Genomic DNA, 20,885 nt, shown 5'->3' with positions numbered 1-20,885 from the left:
AAGTGGCAGGGAAGCCCCCTGGAGATACAGAAGTGAAGACCATGACAGGCAACAAGAGGAAGCATTACTCGAGATCTGATTATCGGAAGCGATTGGTCATGCAATAAATATCTGCAGGTAAAAGATTCACTCGGTGCTGGTGATCACAGTATACTCGTGTGGTTTACTTAAAGGTGTCTATTGTCAAGGGTTAAGGAAGGGCTTTTGCTTTTAACGTCATCAGGTTGTCCCACCAACTGATGTTGTTACCAACAGAAAATTCTAAGTGGAAAGCATTCAGGGAAGTAACCATAAAAACTACTAGTATTTTTATTCCAACTAAGAAATACTGTTAAGGATTTGAGCTAAATCAATGCAAGATTGCTGGACCCATTGTTGTTTTCTATATTTATTAATGATATTGATGAAGGTATATCACGCTTAATGTTTAAGTTTGCAGATGATACAAAGATTGGCAGAGAGGTTAGTGGCAGTAATGAAGCATGCCACTGCAAGAAAATATAAAAAAATTAGGCAGATGGGCTGAGAAATGGCAGTTGTGAGGTACTGCCTATTAGCAGTAACTCCAGAGTAAGGTACCAACTGTCTGGTTCTGCACTCAGGGTTGGTGGAAAATGAAAATGACCTGGGCATAATTGTGCGATTGGATAAGGCGCCTCAATAGCCAGGTGGGCAGGAGCAGCAGTGCGTAGCACACACTTCTTGATTAGACCGGGGTTCGAGCCTGTGACCACCAAATACGGAAGATGCAGAAAGGTCAGGGAATGACCACCGCATATTCCTGGAGCAATATGGCCTTAGTTGCTAATGCTCCTAAAAACCAAATAATAAATAAATAACAAGCGATCGGATAAGAGTTCTCTGAGTAGTGCAATCAGTCTGCCAGGATGGCATTCTTGTTTTATCAGTGAAATACAGGAAATTTGCTAGATGGGATAAGGAAGTGATTATCCTATTATATCAGGCAGTGGTCAAGCCACATCTTGAGTTCTGCATATAGGTATGGAGGCCTCATTTTAGAAAGGATATAGAGCTACTGAAATGGGGGGGAAAGGGCAGTGAGACTGGTGAAGGGAACAAAGGGTGGTCTTAGCAAGAAAGGCTTCAGTTTTCCAAATTGCGGCATCTGGAGACTAGGCACCTGTAAGGTGCTCAGACCAAGGTGTTTAAGGCTTTGAATGGCTTGAGCAAACTGAGTGCTGATGGAATTTTTCCTCTTGTTCAGACTACACACATGGGGGGGGGGAAACATAAATCCAAATTGAGAAAGGATGGTTCCAGAATAGATGTGCTGAAGTTTGCATTTAGCTAGTGGGTGGTTGATTGGTGGAACAAGCTTCCATATGTTTTTGTGGAAGTGGATAGTTTGAATAAATTCAAGGAAGAACTAGACAAACTATTGGGGGAGATGAATAGGTAAAATGAAAATTAATTAATTGATTAATTAATTAATTTATTTATTATTATTTTTTTGGCTGATGCTGTTTAAGCTTGCATTCTTGTATCATTAGCCACTACTAATAGTATCTGGAAAGTTAAAATCCCATGTTATAAGATGTTCTTATTTGCTGACCCACTCTATTTGTCTGTACAGTTGTTTATTATACTCATTACAATCATTTATTCTATAAAATGTTCCTACACTTACTTTTGCTTTCATAGTGCTTTTGTCACACCAAATTGACTCAACATTGCGTTGACCATCCATGTCAACTGGATGCACTGACTTTGGTTTCATGTGCTTCTTAACTAAGATTATAACTCTTCCCCCACTCTCCTGACCTTTCTGTACACATCGTACTCTCCATATTCAAGTTTTGGATCGCTTAAGTGTGACTGACACCATGTCTTCAATATCTGTACAAAATCTGCATTTGATGACTTAACTAGTGCTTCATCAAAATTTTTTACTTTGCTCCTTGCATTAGTGTATGTGTTAGTATTAGTGTATATGTATTATGCATTAATGTATATGTAAAATTAGTCAAACACTTGTCATGATGAACCGAAGATGACAAATGAAGAGAAGATAAACACTAACAAGGATAAAATTGAGTATACTGAGTTATGCAAAGCCATTAGAAAAAGGCTCAGAGAGGACATAAGAATATTTAACACAAGAAACGTAGAACAAGCATTAAGGGGAAAAAAAAGGACTTAAATCAGCAGCCATGAGCAGTAATACAGAAAGATAAATGATACTGAAACTGAAGAATAGCGATGGTGTACTTATAAATAGCAGAGAAAGCATAATTCAAATAACAGAAGACTATTATAGAGAATTATACAAGGAGTGAGGGAATGATGCCAGCAGTGGGGAAGATGGATCACAAATTGGTAACACATATGACATACCTGATATCCTTCCTGATTAAGTAGAACATGCGTTGAAGAAAATGAAGAATCAGAAAGCCCCGGGGGAAGATGAAGTTACTGTAGAGTTCGAATTGGGAGGAAGAAACACGACACAGAAACTGGCAAGACTCTTCACAAAATGCATTAGAAAAGGCATGATGCCTAAGGAGGGGAATAATGCAATCATAGTTTTGTTGCATAAGAAAGGAGATAAATCAGAGATTGGAAATTATAGACCAATTAGTTTGTTATCCCATATCTACAAGTTGTTCACAAGGGTCATTACTAACAGATTAGAAAGAATACTTGATGAGAATCAACCGAAAGAGCAAGCTGGCTTTAGTACAGAATTCTCAACTATGGATCACCTTTACATAATATTGCAGCTAGTGGAGAAAGCAAATGAATATAAAACACCATTATGCCTGGCATTTGTGGATTATGAAAAGGCATTTGACCCCATACATCATAAGGCAATGTTTCTGGTACTGGAAAGAAGAGGCATAGACACCCCATACATTATGATTTTGAATAAAATATATGAGAATGCTATCTCCTTTATTAGACTAGACAAAGACAGTAAAATTGAGGAGTTCGACAAGGAGACATATCTCTGAAGTTGTTTACTGATGCCCTTGAAGAAGCTTTCAGAAGATTAGACTAGTCGCAAAAAGGAGCCAATGTGAATGGAGAGGACCTAAACCATTTACGATTTGCAGATGACATTGTGATCATAAGCCATGGTCCAAAGAATTAGAGGAAAATCTTAATCGGTTATGCAGAGTTAGTAAAGACTTCGGACTAAAGATGAATATGGCTAAATCAAAAATAATGGTGAACAAGTATGCCACAGAAAGGGATATAATCATTGAAGGAGCAGTAATTGAAAAGGTGGATTTATATGCTTATCTGGGACAAGTCATTATCTGTAATAATGATAAATTGCTGGAAGTCAAGAGAAGAATAAATTTTGGATGGATAGCATTCAGGAAATATACTCACATACTGAGGAGCAATATCGAAATTTGTCTGAAACTTAAAATAATGAACCAATGGATACTCCTCACCATGATTTATGGAAGTGAAACTTGGGCACACCGAAAAAAATGGAAGAGAAGCTGAGAACTACACAGCGAAGAATGGAACAAATTATACTAGGAATCAGACTTTTAGATAAGAAAAGAAACACATGGATTAGGCAGCAAACCTCAAGTAAAGGACCATTCTTATCAAAACTAAAGAACTAAAATGGTCTTGGGTAGGACACATAGCTCAAAGACATGATGACAGATGGACTAAGAAAATAAACAAAATGGTGCCCTAAGAGGAGCTAGAAGAAAACCTGGAAGACAACGACGGAGATGGACAGATGAAACTTTATGTGTTCGTGGGTACTACTCTTGAGTGGCAGCTTGGGGATACACAAACTAGTAGTTTAACAGCAGCTGCAGACAGAAGTGAAATTGGTTCTTGCACTGCTTCCATTAGAACATGCAGCAGCCTGGAAAGCAAGGTGTCAGGGATTTCAAGCCTGCTGTGGTCATGGAACAAGGAAATACAGATTTGTTAAGGTTACTAGAAATAAAAACAGTTGGGTGGTATACTAACATATCATCATCATCATCATCAGCCCTTTTCAATCCACTGCAGGATGAAGGCCTCTCTCGGCAATCCAGTTCCTTCTGTTTTGTGCAATGGCCACTACTCTTGAGTGTAGTGCTGTGGAGGGTCTTGTATTACTCGAGTGTAGTGTCCATTGTTTTGCTGGGTGGTTGAGTGCTTGGAAGAGTTTCCCTTTTTGATTTCTTCAAGGGCTTTCCCCCCATTTCTTAAGCCTTCTTATAAGCCCAACAGAATGCTGACTTGGTACCAAAATCTTTGGCATCTCTCACTCACTGCAATGCTACAGTGAAGGCACATGCATGTTCTAATAGAGGCAGTGCAAGATCCACTTTTTCTTCTGCCTGCAGCTGCTGTTAAACTTCTAGTCCATGTATCCCCCACGCTAGCAGTTTTTCTACTGTCTTAACACTGCTTTGATGTCATCAGCAAATATTTTTGCACCTCTTCTGTTTTAGTGTATTCCATCTCTTTTTTACAAAGCATATTTCCCCTTTCCCTAACAAGCGAATTGTCGACAACAGTTACCTCCTATGGGAATAGTGCACACTGCCGTGGAGGATCTTGTTGTGTCTTGTGTTGCTCGAGTATAGTGTCCATTGTTTTGCTGGGTGGTTGAGTGCTTGAAATGTTCCTCGTTTCGATTTCTTCAAGGGCATCCCCACCCCTATTTCTCAAGCCCTGTTATAAGCCCATCAGAATGCTGACTTGGCACTAAAATCTTTGACATCTCTCACTCACTCACTATAATGAAGGCACACAGAAATGTCCTCTCTTGGCCATATTGTGCTCCACTATGGATAACACTGCAAAAAAGGCAAAAAGTGACATAACGAATGTTGTGCCACTTTTTGCCTTTTGAATGTGGCACAATGATCTCTTGAGCTAAAAAAAAGAAAAAGTAAATTGCAGCCATTATCAATCTACTGCAGGATCGATGCCTCTTCGACGATTCATGTTGAGAGAAATGGACCATAATCTGCCCTGCTGGTCCAGTGCAGGTTGGCAGATTGACTGTATTTAGCAGTCAGGGGCTTGAACCCCAGTCTATTTAAAGAGCGTGTGCTATTGTATTCCTGCTCATGACCACTCAGCTACGAAGGCCTTCTTGAGCTAAAGTTAGTATAAATTCTTCATTATTGTCGTATAAATTTAATAAAAATTAAAATACTGTAAGAACCAAGAGGTAAAAGTATAAAAATGCATGGAAATACAGATTATTTTATGTATCATGTGCTATGCTATTATGTTGATTGATAATGCTACTGCTTTTCTAATTTTCTTTTTTTAAAAACAGAATGTACCAACAATTGTGATTAGAACCTTAGAGCTACTTATTTACTACAATTTCTACTACCTCCGATGCCTGCCTCACGTGGAACCAGGAGGTAGCTTTAGGAGGATACACTACACTACAAATTACTAATTATGAGGTATTTTGTGCCGAAGTCACTGATAGCAAAGACTCTACGAATATTAAGTTGTAAGTTACTAAATCTTTTGTCTTTTCCAACAATCAACCACTCACTTGCTGAAGGCAAACTTCTGCACACCTATGGTGCAACCATCCTTCCTCAACTTAAATTTATGGCTACACATGTGTATAGTCTCAGCAAGAGGAAGAATGATCTGCTCAATTCATTCACGGCCTTAAACACCTCAATCATAGGTGATCACCCCATGGGTGCATAGTCTCCAGATGCTGCAATTTTCAGAACTGAAGCCTTTCTAGGTAAGAGCACCCTTTTGTTCCCTTCACCAATCTGTTTACCCTTCTCTGCAGCATCTCTGCATCCTTCCTAAAGTGATGCTTCCAGACCTGTATACAATACTTTAGATCAGCGGCTCCCAACATTTTTTGATGCACGAACCCCTTTCAATGTAACATTTTTATCGCGAACCCCTTTCAACACAATATTTTTAATGCAAACCACTAAGCCTATATTCTCTGAAATAGTATAATATTTCTGAATTTTTATTATAAAATATTTCCAGTACTACATTTTTATAAGCGACATTGCGTAATAATAAAAATTATTATTAAATATTACTTATACTTTGTAAATCAGTACAAACTAGATTTCGAACACGCTAAGAATAGAAAACTTGCTTCTTGTCAAAATGGCAGTTGAGCATTCTGGTCTCTTATCAAAGCTATTGCCCGCAATTTTTACCTATCTCTGTTCACACCTCCGTCAAAACCAGATGGTTCTGTTGCCACATCAGCCAAAGATAAAGCTGACCGACCTGCTAGCATCCTATTTTTCTTCCAACTCATGTATTGATGATCTTGGCAAATTACCTCAAACCTTTCCCAGTACACTCCATTCAGTGCCTCCTGTAGTTTTCTGTCAACAGGATGTCAGAAGGATTTTGATGAATCTGGTGCTAAGAAAGCTCCAAGTCCTGATGGTATTTCTCCACTTGTTCTCAAAACCTGTGCTCCTGAACTTACTCCTGTTTTGTGTTGTCTTGTTTCACTTTCTTATTCCAAAGGTATTTTTCCTTCTGCTTGGAAGTTTGCTCATATCCAGCCAGTTCCTAAAAAGGGTGACAAATCCCTTCCATCCAGTTATCATCCCACTGCAGTTACTTTACTCTTTCCAAAGTAATGGAGAAATCAATTAACTGCCAGCTCTTAAATTATCCGGAAATCTTTCATCTGATCAACGATTGCCAGTATGGATTCCGTCAGTGTCAATCCACTAGTGATATTCTGGCTTATGTTACTCATCTATGTACAGATTCAATAATCTATATAATATTGGTGTAAATATGCCATAGATCACTCTTAAATGAAAAAAACTACGCTTGTAGTCTAAAAGGGCATCATTTTATCTTTGTCTCATATTGTGCTCCTCTTTCACAACAAGATGCCATGTATTGCACTACCTTGAATAAGTAACGCTTCACTAATAGAGAATATTGTTACTTATTCTCAGTAGGCACCACCACCCAGATGGCACCGTTTCAAGGCTTGTTGGCCTTTCATCGGTGGGTGGGCAGGTACCCACCCAGCGATGAAATCATGTACACCTTTTAGCATCTCTCATATTGTGGGATTATCTTCACAACTGGATTGTCATGTCTGCAATACCAGGGTACCTGCCCATCCACCGATGAAAGGCCAACAAGCCCTGAAACGGTCACCAGGGGGAGCCTGATATTCACAGTTTTTGAGAATAGGTAACAACAGTCTTCTCTATCTATCTTATTATTAAGATAGGTAGAGAAGAATAGGGGAAGCATTGCCTATTCAAGGAATTTGTGAGTTTAAGTGGTGTGAGTTGAAGGAGTTACTGTCCCTTTCATTCTTCTACACTGTTTCTTTTCTTCTTCCACTCCTACTATAACTTCCCCTCTACTTTTTGCTTTTCTAGGTCTAATAGGGACAAGTGGATAGTAGAGTTATTATCCCACACATATACAAACAAGCCTTGAACGGTGCTGTTTGGGTGGTGGTGCCTACTGAGAATAAGTAACAACGGTCTTCTCTATTAGTGAAGCGTTACTTATTCGAGGTACTGCAATATGTGGTAACTCGTGAAGGAGGAGCACGATATGAGATACAGATAAAGTGATGCCCTTTTACACTACAAACATAGTTTTTTCATTTAAGAATGATCTATGGTGTATTCACACTAATAGTATATAGATTATTTATACTCTTAAACATATGATGGCTTTTGCATTTAGTTTAACTTGTACAAATTCAATGGAAAAGTTTGATGACATTTCAAAGGCTTTTGATTGTGTTTGGCATAAAGGTCTTCTAAATAAACTTCTGTTCTATTGTTTTCCAGCTGTTCTTTGTAATTGGGTATCCAGTTTTCTCCCTGACCGCTCACTGTGGGTAATGGTAGACAGCTCTCTGTCTTCTAACTTTGCCACTAATGCTGATGTTCTCCAAGGTTCAGTTCTTTCTCTCACTCTTTTCCTCTTGTATAACCCCAGAGGCTCACATCTGGTGGGCACCTCTGTAGCCAGGTGGGCAGGAGTGGCAGTGCGTACGCACACGCATCTTGATTAGACCGGGGTTCGAGCCCATGACCACCAAATACGGCGGATGCGGAAAGGTCAGAGAATGACCACCGCATATCCCCGGAGCAATATGGCCTTAGTTGCTAATGCTCCTATTAAAAAAAAAAAAAAACCCAACATCACATCTGGTGAGTATGGGCTTGGCACACCCAGGGTCCTGAGCTAGATATCATTATTCTTCTTCTCTTTCTTGATGATTCCCTTCTACTTCTGACACTCTCTCTCTCTCTCAGGGTAAGAAATTTTTTTTTGGCTGGTGCAGAATAAGCCTCAGGCTTCCTTTCAACCATATGGCTAATAATAATATTAATGACGTTCCATTGACCGGAAATCCTATCCATAGTTTTGCAGTTGATAGCACATTGCTTTCAACCCTGCTCAAAACAACTTCAACTTCTTGACTATTCACTGCCAAATCCTTAAATGCCGATCTCCAGGAAATTTTCCAGTGGGTTAAAGAAAGCTTAATTTCAATCCTTCCAAAACTCAGCCCTGTCATATCTCGCAAAAAAAGGATTCTTCTGCTCCTATGCTTATCTTTGATTACGCTTCAATTTCTAGGAAAGATCTGACTTCTAATCTCTTGGCATAAAACACATTACAAATATTGCTTCCTCTGCATCTAAAAAACTGGGTTTTCTCTTTCACGCTCGGCATTACTTTTCTTAAAAACAGTTGTTGACTCTGTAGAAATTGTAAAGCTGCCCTACCATGGAATATTGTTTCCACATCTGGCGCGGTGCCTCCAAAACCTCTCTCAGGCTTCTAGATTCCATTCAAAAGAGGGCAGTTAGGTTAATTAATGTCTCATCTGTAACAGAGTCTCTCTACTCTGTCTCATAGACATTCTGTTTCTATTGCATGCCTTTTCTACAGATACTTCCATGGACACTTCTTCTGAATTGGCTTCTATAATTCCCTCTCTCTCTCTCTCTCTCTCTCTCTCTCTCTCTCTCTCTCAAAGCAGTCCGAACACGTGCTGCAACCAGTCAACATCCTTTTACTGTCCAAGTTCAATCCCACAGAACCAACATTTCTTTTTCCTCATTTATTCATTCAACTTCTGTTTTCTTGAACAACCTTCCTTCATACGTATTTCCTGAAAATTATAATCTACAGAATTTCAAGTCTAATGTCATCAAGTATCTTCTTTCATCTTTTAAACCTATGCACAGTACTAAGTACTATAGCTTCTTAAAAAAAAGTACCTATACATAACAATGATCCTTGAGAATGAAAAACAAAATTTAGTATGGAAAACATTTTTATTTAAAAAAGGTTGTTTATGCACAGGTAATGCACTTCCATAATTTCTACTACCCAGGTAGTATGCATACATCGTTTGATTATATGTCATATTGTGAATACCTTCACAACGAGTTGCCGAGGTATTGCACTTCCTCGAATAAGTAATGCTTCAGCTATGGAGAAAACTAATGTTACTTATTCTCGGTGCATACCACCACCCAAACGACACCGTTTGAAAAATGGTATGGGATAAGATACTCTGTTATCCACATAAAGTCCCTATTAGACTTTGGAAAGCAAAAAAGGTGTGTAGGAAAGTGATAGTAGGAGAGGAAGAAGGGATGCCATCCAAAGGTTAGTCCTCACACTCACTGAACTCAAACATTCATGGATCCCCCAAATAGGCATGCTTCCCCATTAGGGAAGACTGCTGTTACCAATTCGTGATAATGAGGGCCTCATCAAGACCTACCCCCCCCCTAGACTGCACTGGTTCGGAGCTGATTGGTTCCTCTTCGGTGGGTGGGCCGGCACCCTGGTGTTGCAATAGTTACAACCGAGTTACGAGGTATAGCTCCACAATATGAGAGATGATTGATGGTGTGTATGGTTTAATCTATAACTATTTATTGACTAAATGTGTAACAGTATGAAAAAGGTTGTTTATGCATGGATAATGTACTTCTATCATTTGGTGCCTCCCCGTAGCCAGGTGGGCAGGAGCAGTAGTGCATATATATCACATGCTTCTTGATTAGACCCGGGTTCGAGCCTGTGACCACCAAATACGGAGGATGCAGAAGGTCAGGGAATGACCACTGCATATCCTCAGCCCGAATAAAGGGTGAGGGTTGGCATCAGGAAGGGCATCCGGCCGTAAAAATTGCATGCCAAAAACAATAAAAATGCTGACCCCATATAATAATGGGAAAAGGCTAGGACAAAAAAAAAAAAAATGTACTTCTATCATTTCTACTACCCAGGTAGTAACATGCATTGTTTGTTTACATTTTGCATTACCCATGCATAAACAATCTTTTTCATACTCTTAAGACATTTAGTCAAGAAATATATTTAAATTAAATCATGCACACCATCAAGCAAAATCTCATATTGTGCAGTTATACTTCATAATTGGGTTGTCACCATTGAAACAATAGGATGCCTGTCCACCCACCGATTAGTATGCCAACAAGCTTTGAAACAGTGCCGTCTGGGTGGTGGTATCTGCCAATAATAAGTAACATTAGTCTTCTCCACTGGTGAAGCGTTACTTATACAAAGCAGTGCAATACCTGGGTAACTCGTTATGAAGGTATTTACAATATGAGATGTAATCAAACGATGCATACATACTACCTGGGTAGTTGAAATGATGGAAGTGCAGTACCCATGCATAAATGTTTATCATAATCTTAGACATTTAGTCAAGAAATAATTTTAGATATTTATTTAACATGATATACTGTAAGATAGTAGAGTAATTATATGGAATTGTAGGAGATGTGGTTTCTTTCCTTGGCAATTCTTTACTTTTTATTTAATTTTATTTTACTTTGTTTATTATTAGTTATATTTTGTAGTTTACAATAATATACCTATGTAAATTAAGTAGACGCCATTACAGAATTTTTAATGTGAATCCCCTGGAACACTTATGTGAACCCCTGGGGGTTCGCATAAGAGCAGCATCTAGAGTAGCAGTTCCCAACCACCGGTTGGGAACTGCTACTAGGGCAGCGGTTGGGAACCGCTGCTCTAGATGTAGCCTAACCCCCAGTACAAAGTGATCACCTCCTTATCCCTACTAGCAGAGTTTCTGTGTCATTGACAAAACCCCTTGAGCTGTCTTGGCAGCACGTCTGCACTGCTGAGAGAATTTCATATCTGACTGCACAATTTCCTCCAGGTGTTTTTAATTTTCTACTACCCTGAATGCAGTTTCACACAGTTCATAAGCCACTCCGAGATTACTGCTACTTATATGCAGTACCTTGCATTTGTCAGTGTTAAACTTAAACTGCCATTTCTCAGCCTATCAACATAATTTTTCTAAATCTCGTTGCAGCATACCATCATTACTGTCATTAACCAACCTGCCAACCTTTGTATCATCTGCAAACTTAGACATTAAGTCTGTTATACCTTAGGTGCCTCCATAGCCAGGTAGGAAGGAGCAGCAGTGCGTAGCACACACTTCTTGATTAGACCGGGGTTCGAGCCCATCACCACCAAATACGGAGGATGTGGAAAGGTCAGGGAATGACCACCGCATATCCCGAAGCAATATGGCCTTAGTTGCTAATGCTCCTAAAACCCAAATAACAACAACAACTGTTATACCTTCATCAATATTATTCATAAATATTGAAAACAACAATGGGCCCAGCACTGAACCCTGGGGAACTCCACCAATAACATTAGTCCATGAAGAGCAGTGCCCATCGATAACCTCTCTGTCTTCTTCCACTTAACCATTCTTTTATCCATAGCGGTAACTTACCCTTAATACCACATTGCTCCAGTTTATACAGCAGTTTTTTATATGCAACAGTATCGAAAGCTTTCCTGAAATCCAGGTACATGTGGTGATAATTTAATTTGCGGACTGGTGCAAAATCTTATCTTAATTGTCATAATCTGAATCTTTTGTGGATTTCTCCTTCTCAATGTACTCCTCTCCCTTACCCACACATTAAATGCTTTTTGCAAGCCATTTTTCCATTGTGTTGTGGCCCTATGAGCATTGTTGTGTTGGATGTGGAAAACTTGCATTTCAGAGCTTTGAAAAGGTGGTAACAGGAAAAAATCACACAGAGTTATCTCCTGTGATTAAGGGATATGTGGCAGAACCTTGGCACCTATGGCAGTGATCATTGCCTGTATAATATTAGCCACGTGGGGCCTGGTATTGTCATGGAGAAACCACTTCACACCGAAAAGTTCAGTCACACCAGAATATGGCCATCCTATTAAGACACTCGTTACCATATACTTCATTCATCTCCTTAACTGTTTCCAATGCATTTTAGCCCCCATATGCATTAAATTCTAACGCATTTAAGCCTCCACAACAACGAATCACATATCGCTATTCAATCTGTTTGTCCAACATGTTACTTGCTTCAAAATGATTATCGGTGACGTGCGGCTAAAAAACCTCTCTTCACACAATACTGGCTCAACAAGTACTGGCATGTGCACACAGAGTTTGCTCTGTAGCAATCCGGGAGAGTGCCTATAATGGCAGTTATGGAAAGTTTGCACTGTAAACAAACTCTTGCACCAATCTGCGAATTAAATGATCACCCCTCATATATGATATCAGAAATATTTTTTGCATGCAGTTCCTTGGTTGCTACATCATAGAAATTATCAGATTGGTTAGACAAGACCACCCCTGACTGAACAACGGATTTTGGGTTGTATCTCGTTATGAGCATGAAAGTAAGTTTACTTTATAGATTTTTGAGTGCTAAACATGGAAATAGTGCTTAAAATGGTAGATTGGATCTTGTTTTTGAAGAAAGTAGATTTTTATATTTATACAAGGTATTTTTTATTTATATGGCAGTAAGATGTAACTACGAACGTACCTGTTTCAAACACGGAACTTTTTTGCCTTTTGCTTGTATTCAGCTTAGGAAGTATCCCTTTTCACCATCCAACAATAATCGGCTAACATGGCGGCATTCCATTTGCTTTTGTATCTTTGTTCCATTGCTGCGATGTCTTGATGGAAATGATCACCATGTTTGTTGCTGACAGCACCACAGTTTGGTGGGAAGTAATATCCAGATGGGAGTGCAAGAAATGCTTCAATGACATGTTGCACCCCAATTTTTTGTAAGAATTAATGAGATCTTCTACAAGTTGCCTGTAGTTGCCGGTTTTAGCATTTCCTAGAAAACCAGTTGAAAAATTTCAAAAGGCTTTCCATCCTGATTTCTCAATATCACTAAGGGCACATTCGAACTATTTATCTTTGAAAAGTTGCCTTATTTGTGGACCAATGAAAATGCCTGCCTTATTCTTCTCTGTATTATGTTTTGGGAATTTCTCTTGCAAGTATGTAAATGCAGGACCCTTCACTTCCAAAGCCTTCACGAAATTTTTCACGAGCTCCAGTAGTGGAAGCAAAACTTTATTTGGATCTACCAGAGGTTCAAATGCTACAGTCTTCATTCCAGGTGTTAATGATTTTTGTTGATGCCAACTCCTCTTTTCATAGAGAATATCCTTGGCACGACTATCCCATTTGCAGAGAAAGCAACAATACTTAGTATAACCCTTTGATAATCCTAATAAAATGTTGATTACCTTTAAATCACCACATATTTGCCACTCATACTTCTGATAGTGTACACCTAAGAGGATGTTTTCCATGTTTGTGTATGTTTCTTTTTTGTGGACAGCATACACAAGAGGTATTGAAGGCAGCATATTTCCATTTTTTAACAACACAGCCTTAAGGCTAACATTAGAAGCATCTATAAATAGTTGCCATTCTTCGGGAACGTGCCTCACGTACATTGCTGCTATTAGACCATCAACATCCGTACAGATAGTGAGTTCACCTTCTGTTTGATAGAATTTATCATAGTCATTATTTCGAGTACGAAATGTTGTCACTTTCACAGAATGATCAAGAAGATTCCACTGTTGTAGCCTCTAGGCCAAAAGCTCTGCCTTATTCTCTGGCAGTTCGAGATCCCTGATGAGGTTGTTAAGCTCACTTTTTGTGATCTATGTGTTTCAGAAGGATAAAGGTTTGGACAAAACGGTGGATCCTTTGAAGTAGATGGCTGCTGTACTTCTTCGTGTATATCAAGTCTATGTTCATCAGTGTCTTCATCAGAGCGTACAGAAAAATGGTCGGGTGGTTCTGGAATAGGTAGTACTTCACCATAAGGCATAGGATGCATTGCAGATAATATATTTTGGTACATCACTGTCCACATTTTCTTCATTATTATCCCTTTTCTAATAGGAGGCACCATACAGAAGTAACAGTCTATGACATGATTTGTTGGCTCCCTCCACCTCATGGGCACTGCGAAAGGCATAAAACATCCCTTTCGATTCACTCGCACATTGAGCTTTGATGAACAGGTAGTGTGGCAGATTTGTGGAGCCCAGTTCTTGTCCTGGTTGATATTTTACACCCAAAGTATAAAAAGTAGGCCTTTTTTATGGGCCAAGTTAAGGGACGTTTTCTTGAAGCTAATGACTTCTCCACATATGTAACGGAAGTAATCCAGACTATTCACACAATTACTGGGCATATTAATTTTACACAACAAAAATGCTGCACAGAAATTAGGAATCTCACAGAGAACAACCATTAACTGAGGACAAATCACCCAGTACCTAGCTGTATTTGAGGATTACTGCAACAGAGCTGAAGAGGCATTTGAGGCGACAACAACTTATGTAATGCAGAGTGAGGTGACAGTTGCTGATCACATGATAAGAGCATAGTGGTACTGAAACTGTGGTGTTGCCATGCATTTTGGCAAGAGCCATATTTGTTAATGTAGAGTTGCTCGTTAATATGAAACACCAACTGTAATTCAAAAACAAGAGCTAGTTGACAAATTTTAATGTGATTTTCGTGTTCAGCAGCATAAAATTAGTCAAGACTGGGTATTTTTGTTTTTGTAACATTCTCGTGTTGACCAATGTAATTCCATTCCTGTTCAGATGTCTTGCATTACTTCTTTAACCAGTGACTCCATTATTTTCCTTTTAACAGATGTTAAACTGACAGGTCTGTTATTACTCATGTCACATTTTGATCTCCCTTTATGAATTGGAGATACATCCACACATCTCCAGTCCATAGGGACCTTCCCCGAATCCAAGGATTCTCTCATAATTATGGCTAAGGGTTTGCTAACCTCCTTTGTTGTCTCCCTTAATATGATTGGTTACATCCCATCCATCTCAGGTGCCTTTTTTATGTTCAACTTGAACAATTTCTCTTCTCAGATGGAGAAGATTTTCAGTTGTTGAAGTGGTGTAAACAAATTATGTATTTTTCTCCAAATCTTGCAGCTGTGGCTCATTTCATTCTTGACATCCATGGTAGCAGTGTAGCCAGTGAAAGAGTTTTTCTGTAGCAAGATTTCTTATCCGAAAAGGACTCAGTTAAACCTGGAAACTGTTGATGCCTGCTTTCTGCTCAGCAATTTAATTATGTAAAATTAATTATGTATTTGATTATATTAATACATAATTAATAATATATATTAAATAAATTAAGTATATTAATAGTAATTATATCAATTAATATATTTTCGGTACATTTTATTTTTTTAAGTTTTTGTGTATTATATATATAATAAAATCAGTATTGTTGATCTAGTGATTTATTGCATTATTATTGATATATAAAAAAATTAAGACAATTTTTCATAACATGTCAATTTATTATTATTATTTTTTTTTGGTTTGCAGGTACAAACAATGTGAGATGGGTTTAGGTATGGGTCTAATAGAATGGACCTGCACAGGACTCTAATTCAAACTATCTACTTCCAGGACATACAAGATTGTAGTTTGTTCCAACAATCAGTCACTCTCTGGCCGAAAGAAAATTTCTACCTATCTATTCTGCAGTCATTCTTTTTCAGTTTATGTTCCTTTGTGTATGCTGTTTGAGAGTGAGTAAGAATACCATTATTGTTAAGTTTACTCTGTCCATTTAAAGTGTTAAACACTTCAATCAGGTATCTTCACAGTTGCCTATTTTTCAAGCACTGCAAAAAATTTGCAGAACTGAAGTCTCTTGTGAGTGTAACCCTTTGTTTTTGACTAATCTGGTTGCTCTTCTCTGCATCCATTCCAAGAGATCCACATATTTCTTAAAATGAAGTTTCCAGAGCTGTATGCAGTACTCAAAGATGCGGTCTAACTGTTGCTTTATAAAATGGGATAATCACCACCTTGTCCCTACTAGCAAATTTCCTGTATATCATTAACAAAACCTCATGAATTATTCTAACGGTCTGCATGCATTGCTCAGAGAACTTCTTTGGACTGTACATTTATCTCTTATTATCCACCATTTTAGTTTGGTACCACCTAATTGGCATGTTAGCAATATAATTCAAGGCATCCACAGGCTTTTGCTGCACTATAAAAAAAACAGAGAAATAATAAATAATAAAACAGTAATGTGAAATACAGCCACTCCCTGACTTATGTAAGGGTTGTGTTCCGCGGAACTCTACACAAGTCAAATTTTACGCAAGTCGGAATTTCCCTAAATGCTTATGAAGCACTTGTTACTATGCGTGCACACTGAATTTGATTGAAGCAAAAAAGATATGTTCAACGAACATGTAAATAGAATTATTTATTCAATTTTTTTTATCTCATGCGTAGAAAAAATTACAAAAGTGTACAAAATTACAAAAATTATAAAATTACAAAAAGTGAGAGGAGACAGGCATAATTGTCAGCAAGTTTTACCTTTCGAGCATCGTTGCCAGAATTCTCTCCAGCTGATAAGCACACTGCTGTCGAAGTTGAGGGCAGTGGAGATTTAGAAGAGGGGTGGGTTTCCAACACATCACAGAATTTCTCTGCAGCTGTAGAATTGGCACTGGCGACTTCACCGCATACTTTAATGTTTTGGAAACCAGCACAATGCTTGAGCCTATTAAACCACAAGTTGCTTGCCATGAACTTGGCTTGGGGTTTGCTGTACTTATCCTTAATATCATCATAAATACTTCTTGCTTTTGCTTGAATGGCCATTGGACTCAGGGGCATTTGCTTCTGAATCCGATTTTCCATCCATATTATTAATAGCTTTTTCATCTTTGATATAGCACCTGAACGCCGTTTTGTGATCATTGTTGTTCTTAAATGCATTGATCTTTTAACATGTTCTTTTATATGTGCATTGTCCCTTAAAATAATATTCACTGTTGAAGCAGTGAGACCTAAGTCTGTGCAATAGATAACAAACTTTGTCCTGCTTCGTACTTCTTAATTAATCATTTTCATTTCTAAATCAATTTTATTCGTTTCTAGCACTGCCTGCACTTGCACTTTCTGTTGATCCCTTTCCCTTCACCATTGTAATAAGTAAATAGGAATGAAGTGAAAATTCTGAAAATTTATGTTTTTTATATGATTGAAGATTTCAGTGAAGGGGAACTCATTTCACCATAGTACCATAATGTAAAAACCCACAGAATTCCAGTTATTGGTATTATCGCAAATGCAATAAGATCAAGTATACTACCTGTTTATAATAGATTGCTCTAACAGAAAAGCCCAATAAACCGGAAAGTGCAAATTGTTTTATGGTAGTGACCTCCAGAAATGTGTTTTAGAAAAATATCACAAAGGTGTTAAAATTGATTCTTATAACGGAACATATGATATTGATGAAAGTGTAGTGCAATTTCCATTATAAAAATGATCTTTTAGAGAGATAAATATCTTAGTTATATAGCAAAAATTTCAACTTCTGAGGTCTTGGAACGAATTACCAAAAAAAAAAAAAAAAAAAAACAGTGTGTTATCTGCTTGTCATTATGATATTTTCATGATACCTCCATTTATTCCTACGGGATGCAAAATAAGTTTCCATGATTTTTTTAAGTTTTCACTGGATGGCAAAAACTTATGTAAAGTCGAATTTCCATAAGTCGAGTATTACGTAAGTCGGGGAGTAATCCTGTAATATAGATAATAAGTAAATATAGTAAGCCTGTAATATAGATAATAAGTAAATGTAGTAAGCCTGTAATAAAGATAAAATAATATAAAAGAATAAGAATAATAATTAATAAATAAAAAATAATAAAAATATAAAGAAAGATTAAAAAAATAGTTAAGAAAATAGGCTCATCTAGAGTCTCTTTTCTTGACACTTTTTTCTAATTATGTGTATCCCTTCTCACATAGGTAACTACCCAGTTGATCTTTGAATTTCTCCAAGCTGTCAGCCGCTACTATCTGTTGAGGTAGCTCATTCTTGGTAATCAAGAACTTACTGACTAAAAGAGAACTTCCTGCAATCCGGTCTAAACCTTCTTCCTCATCATTTGAATTTATGCCCCCCTAATTCTGGAATCCTTTATAACAGTGACATTTTCACTTCCATTCATTTTGCTATTCTCTCTCTCTCTCACGTCCTTATAGACCTCAATCAGGTTCCCTATAAGGTACATGGTTGCTAATCTCTGTAACCCCCATAATCGAAGTCTTTCCTCATATAATTTTTTGCAGATCTCATTGTGCATGTCGCCTGTCCTTGGATCCTTTCAGTAAGCTCAATGTGAGGTCTCTATACTTGTACAGGAACTCCCCAAGTGACATAATACTCGACTTACGCAAATTCAACTTTACGTAAGTTTTTGCTGGCTGGTGCAAACTGGAAAAATTATGGAAACATATTTTGTTGCTGTAGGGATAAATGGAGGTATTGTGAAAATATATTATAATGTGAACCCAATAACACATTGTGTTTTTTTTGTAATTCGTTCCAAGTTCTTGGAAGTTGAAAATTTCGCTTATTACTAATCTCTCTAAAAGGTCATTTTTATAATGGAAATTGCACTACAATTTCATCGTTATCATATGTTCCCATTATAAGAATCAATTTTGAATGCCTTTGTGATATTTTTCTAAAGCACGTTTTTGGAGTTCACAACCAAAAAAACAATAAAAACAATTTGCACTTTCTGGTTTATTGGGCTTTTTTGTTAGCGCAATCTATTATAAACAGGTAGTAAACTCGATCTTATTGCATTTGTGATAATCCCGATAACTGCAATTGTGTGGGTTTTTACTTTATTATGTTGAAATGTGTTTCCCCTTCCATGAAATCTTCAATCATATAAAAAACAAAGTTTCAGAAACTTCTTTTCATTCCTATATATGTATTACAATGATGAAGGGAAAGTGCAATTGGTGGTAGTGCCAGGAAGTGAAACAAAATTGGTTTAGAGGTGAAAATGATTAAGAAGTATGAAGCAGGACAAAGTTTGTCATCTATTGCATGGAATTAGGTCTTGCTGCTTCAACAGTGAATACTATTTTAAAGGACGTGCACGTATAAAAGAACATGTCAAAGGATCAATGCACTTATGATCAACAGTGATTACAAAACAGCGTTCAGGTGCTAAATCAAATATGGAAAAGCTATTAATAATATGGATGGAAAATCAGGTTCAGAAGCAAGTGCCCCTTAGTCCAACGGCGATTCAAGCAAAAGCAAGAAGTATTTGTGAAGATATTAAGGATAAGTACAGTGAACCCCAAGCCAAGTTCATGGCAAGCAATGGGTGGTTTAATAGGTTCAAGCATTGTGCTGGTTTCCACAACATTAAAGTATGCGGTGAATTCGCCAGTGCCGATTCTGCAGCTGCAGAGAAATTTTGTGATGTGTTGGAAAAAATCGTTGATGAAGGCAACTATTCAATGCTGCAAATTTTTAACGTAGACGAGACTGCTCTGTACTGGAAAAAAATGCCGGATTGAACATACATTGCCAAAATGTAAAAAACAATGCCAGGTTTCAAGGCTTCAAAAGATAGGGCCATGCTCTTGTTTGGGGCTAATTACAGATTAAAACCACTGCTTGTGTACATTCTGGAAATCCTCGTGCATTTAAGGGCATCAATAAAGCCACCCTACCCGTGCATTCCTGATTGAACCAGAGAGCATGGATATCAATATCTCTCTTTGAGGATTTGTTTAAATGTTGCTTCATTCCCGAGGTTGAAAATATTGTAAAGACAACGATGTTCCGTTCAAGATTTTGCTTCTATTAGATAGATAATGCTCCTGGACATCCTACGCATCTAGATGATTTCAGTTTGAATGTGAGAGCTATATTTCTACCGCAGAACACGACTTCACTCATCCAACCTGTGGATCAGGGTGTTATTTTGAATTTAAAAGCATACTGTTTACGCGCAACATTTGTTCAGGCAATGTCTGCAGTAGACTGTGATAAAAATTTTATATTAAGAGACTTTTGGACATCTTACAATATTTACCATGCCATCTTAAACATTAATAAGGCCTTGCTGGAAATTACTAAAAGTTGTTTAAATGGCACATGGAAGAAAATGTGCACGTAAAAGGCTTTGAAGGGTTTGAAAAAGATGAATCATATGAAGAGGTTACAGATAAGATTGTAAAGCTTGCAGAGCTACTTCAGTTGGAGGTTGATGCCAAAGACGTGGAGGAGTTAATAGAGGAAGAAGAGAAGGAATTATCTAACAGAGAACTTATTGACTTGCAGGCAGTGATAGTGAAAGAAGAAAATGCTGACGAAGCTCAAGATGAACCAAATGAGGAGCCGAGACGCTTCATCACCAGAGAGATGGCAGTGGCATTTCGTGAAATTGCATCGGCAATGGCTAGGTTTGAGAAGATGAACCCTGACAGCAAACAATTCTTAAAAGTTAACAAAGGGGTGAATGATATGCTTGCTTGCTACAAAGAAATTTATGATGAAAAGAAAAAAGCCACCGTCCAGTCATCCATTAATATGTTCTTTCATAAAGTTGAGTGGCCGACCCCTTCTAAATCTCCACAACCCTCAACCTCCGCAGCGGTGTACTTATCAGCTGAAGACATCGATTCTGGAA

The 20,885-nt window shown here is 37.9% G+C and overlaps 1 protein-coding gene across 7 annotated transcripts in view; it reads left to right on the top strand.

The window, feature by feature from the left end:
- The window catches only part of LOC150079283 (ubiquitin carboxyl-terminal hydrolase 48-like), a 955,076-nt gene that overhangs the window by 15,284 nt on the left and 918,907 nt on the right, over positions 1–20,885 (top strand). For 4 of the 7 annotated variants that reach the window (XM_090382266.1, XM_090382265.1, XM_090382267.1 and 1 more), the window contains exon 2: positions 15,724–15,929. The exons of the other annotated variants lie outside the window; for them this stretch is intronic. The gene's annotated coding sequence lies outside the window, so the exon portion shown is untranslated. The remainder of the gene's footprint in view (positions 1–15,723; positions 15,930–20,885) is intronic. 7 annotated transcript variants of the gene reach the window in all.

This window comes from Mastigoproctus giganteus, chromosome 10 (assembly GCF_048544385.1).
Source record: "Mastigoproctus giganteus isolate SK-2022 chromosome 10, ASM4854438v1, whole genome shotgun sequence".
NCBI lineage: Eukaryota > Metazoa > Arthropoda > Arachnida > Uropygi > Thelyphonidae > Mastigoproctus > Mastigoproctus giganteus.
The sequence above is the reverse complement of the archived record's forward strand: the minus strand, read 5'-3'. Positions and strand labels throughout refer to the sequence as shown.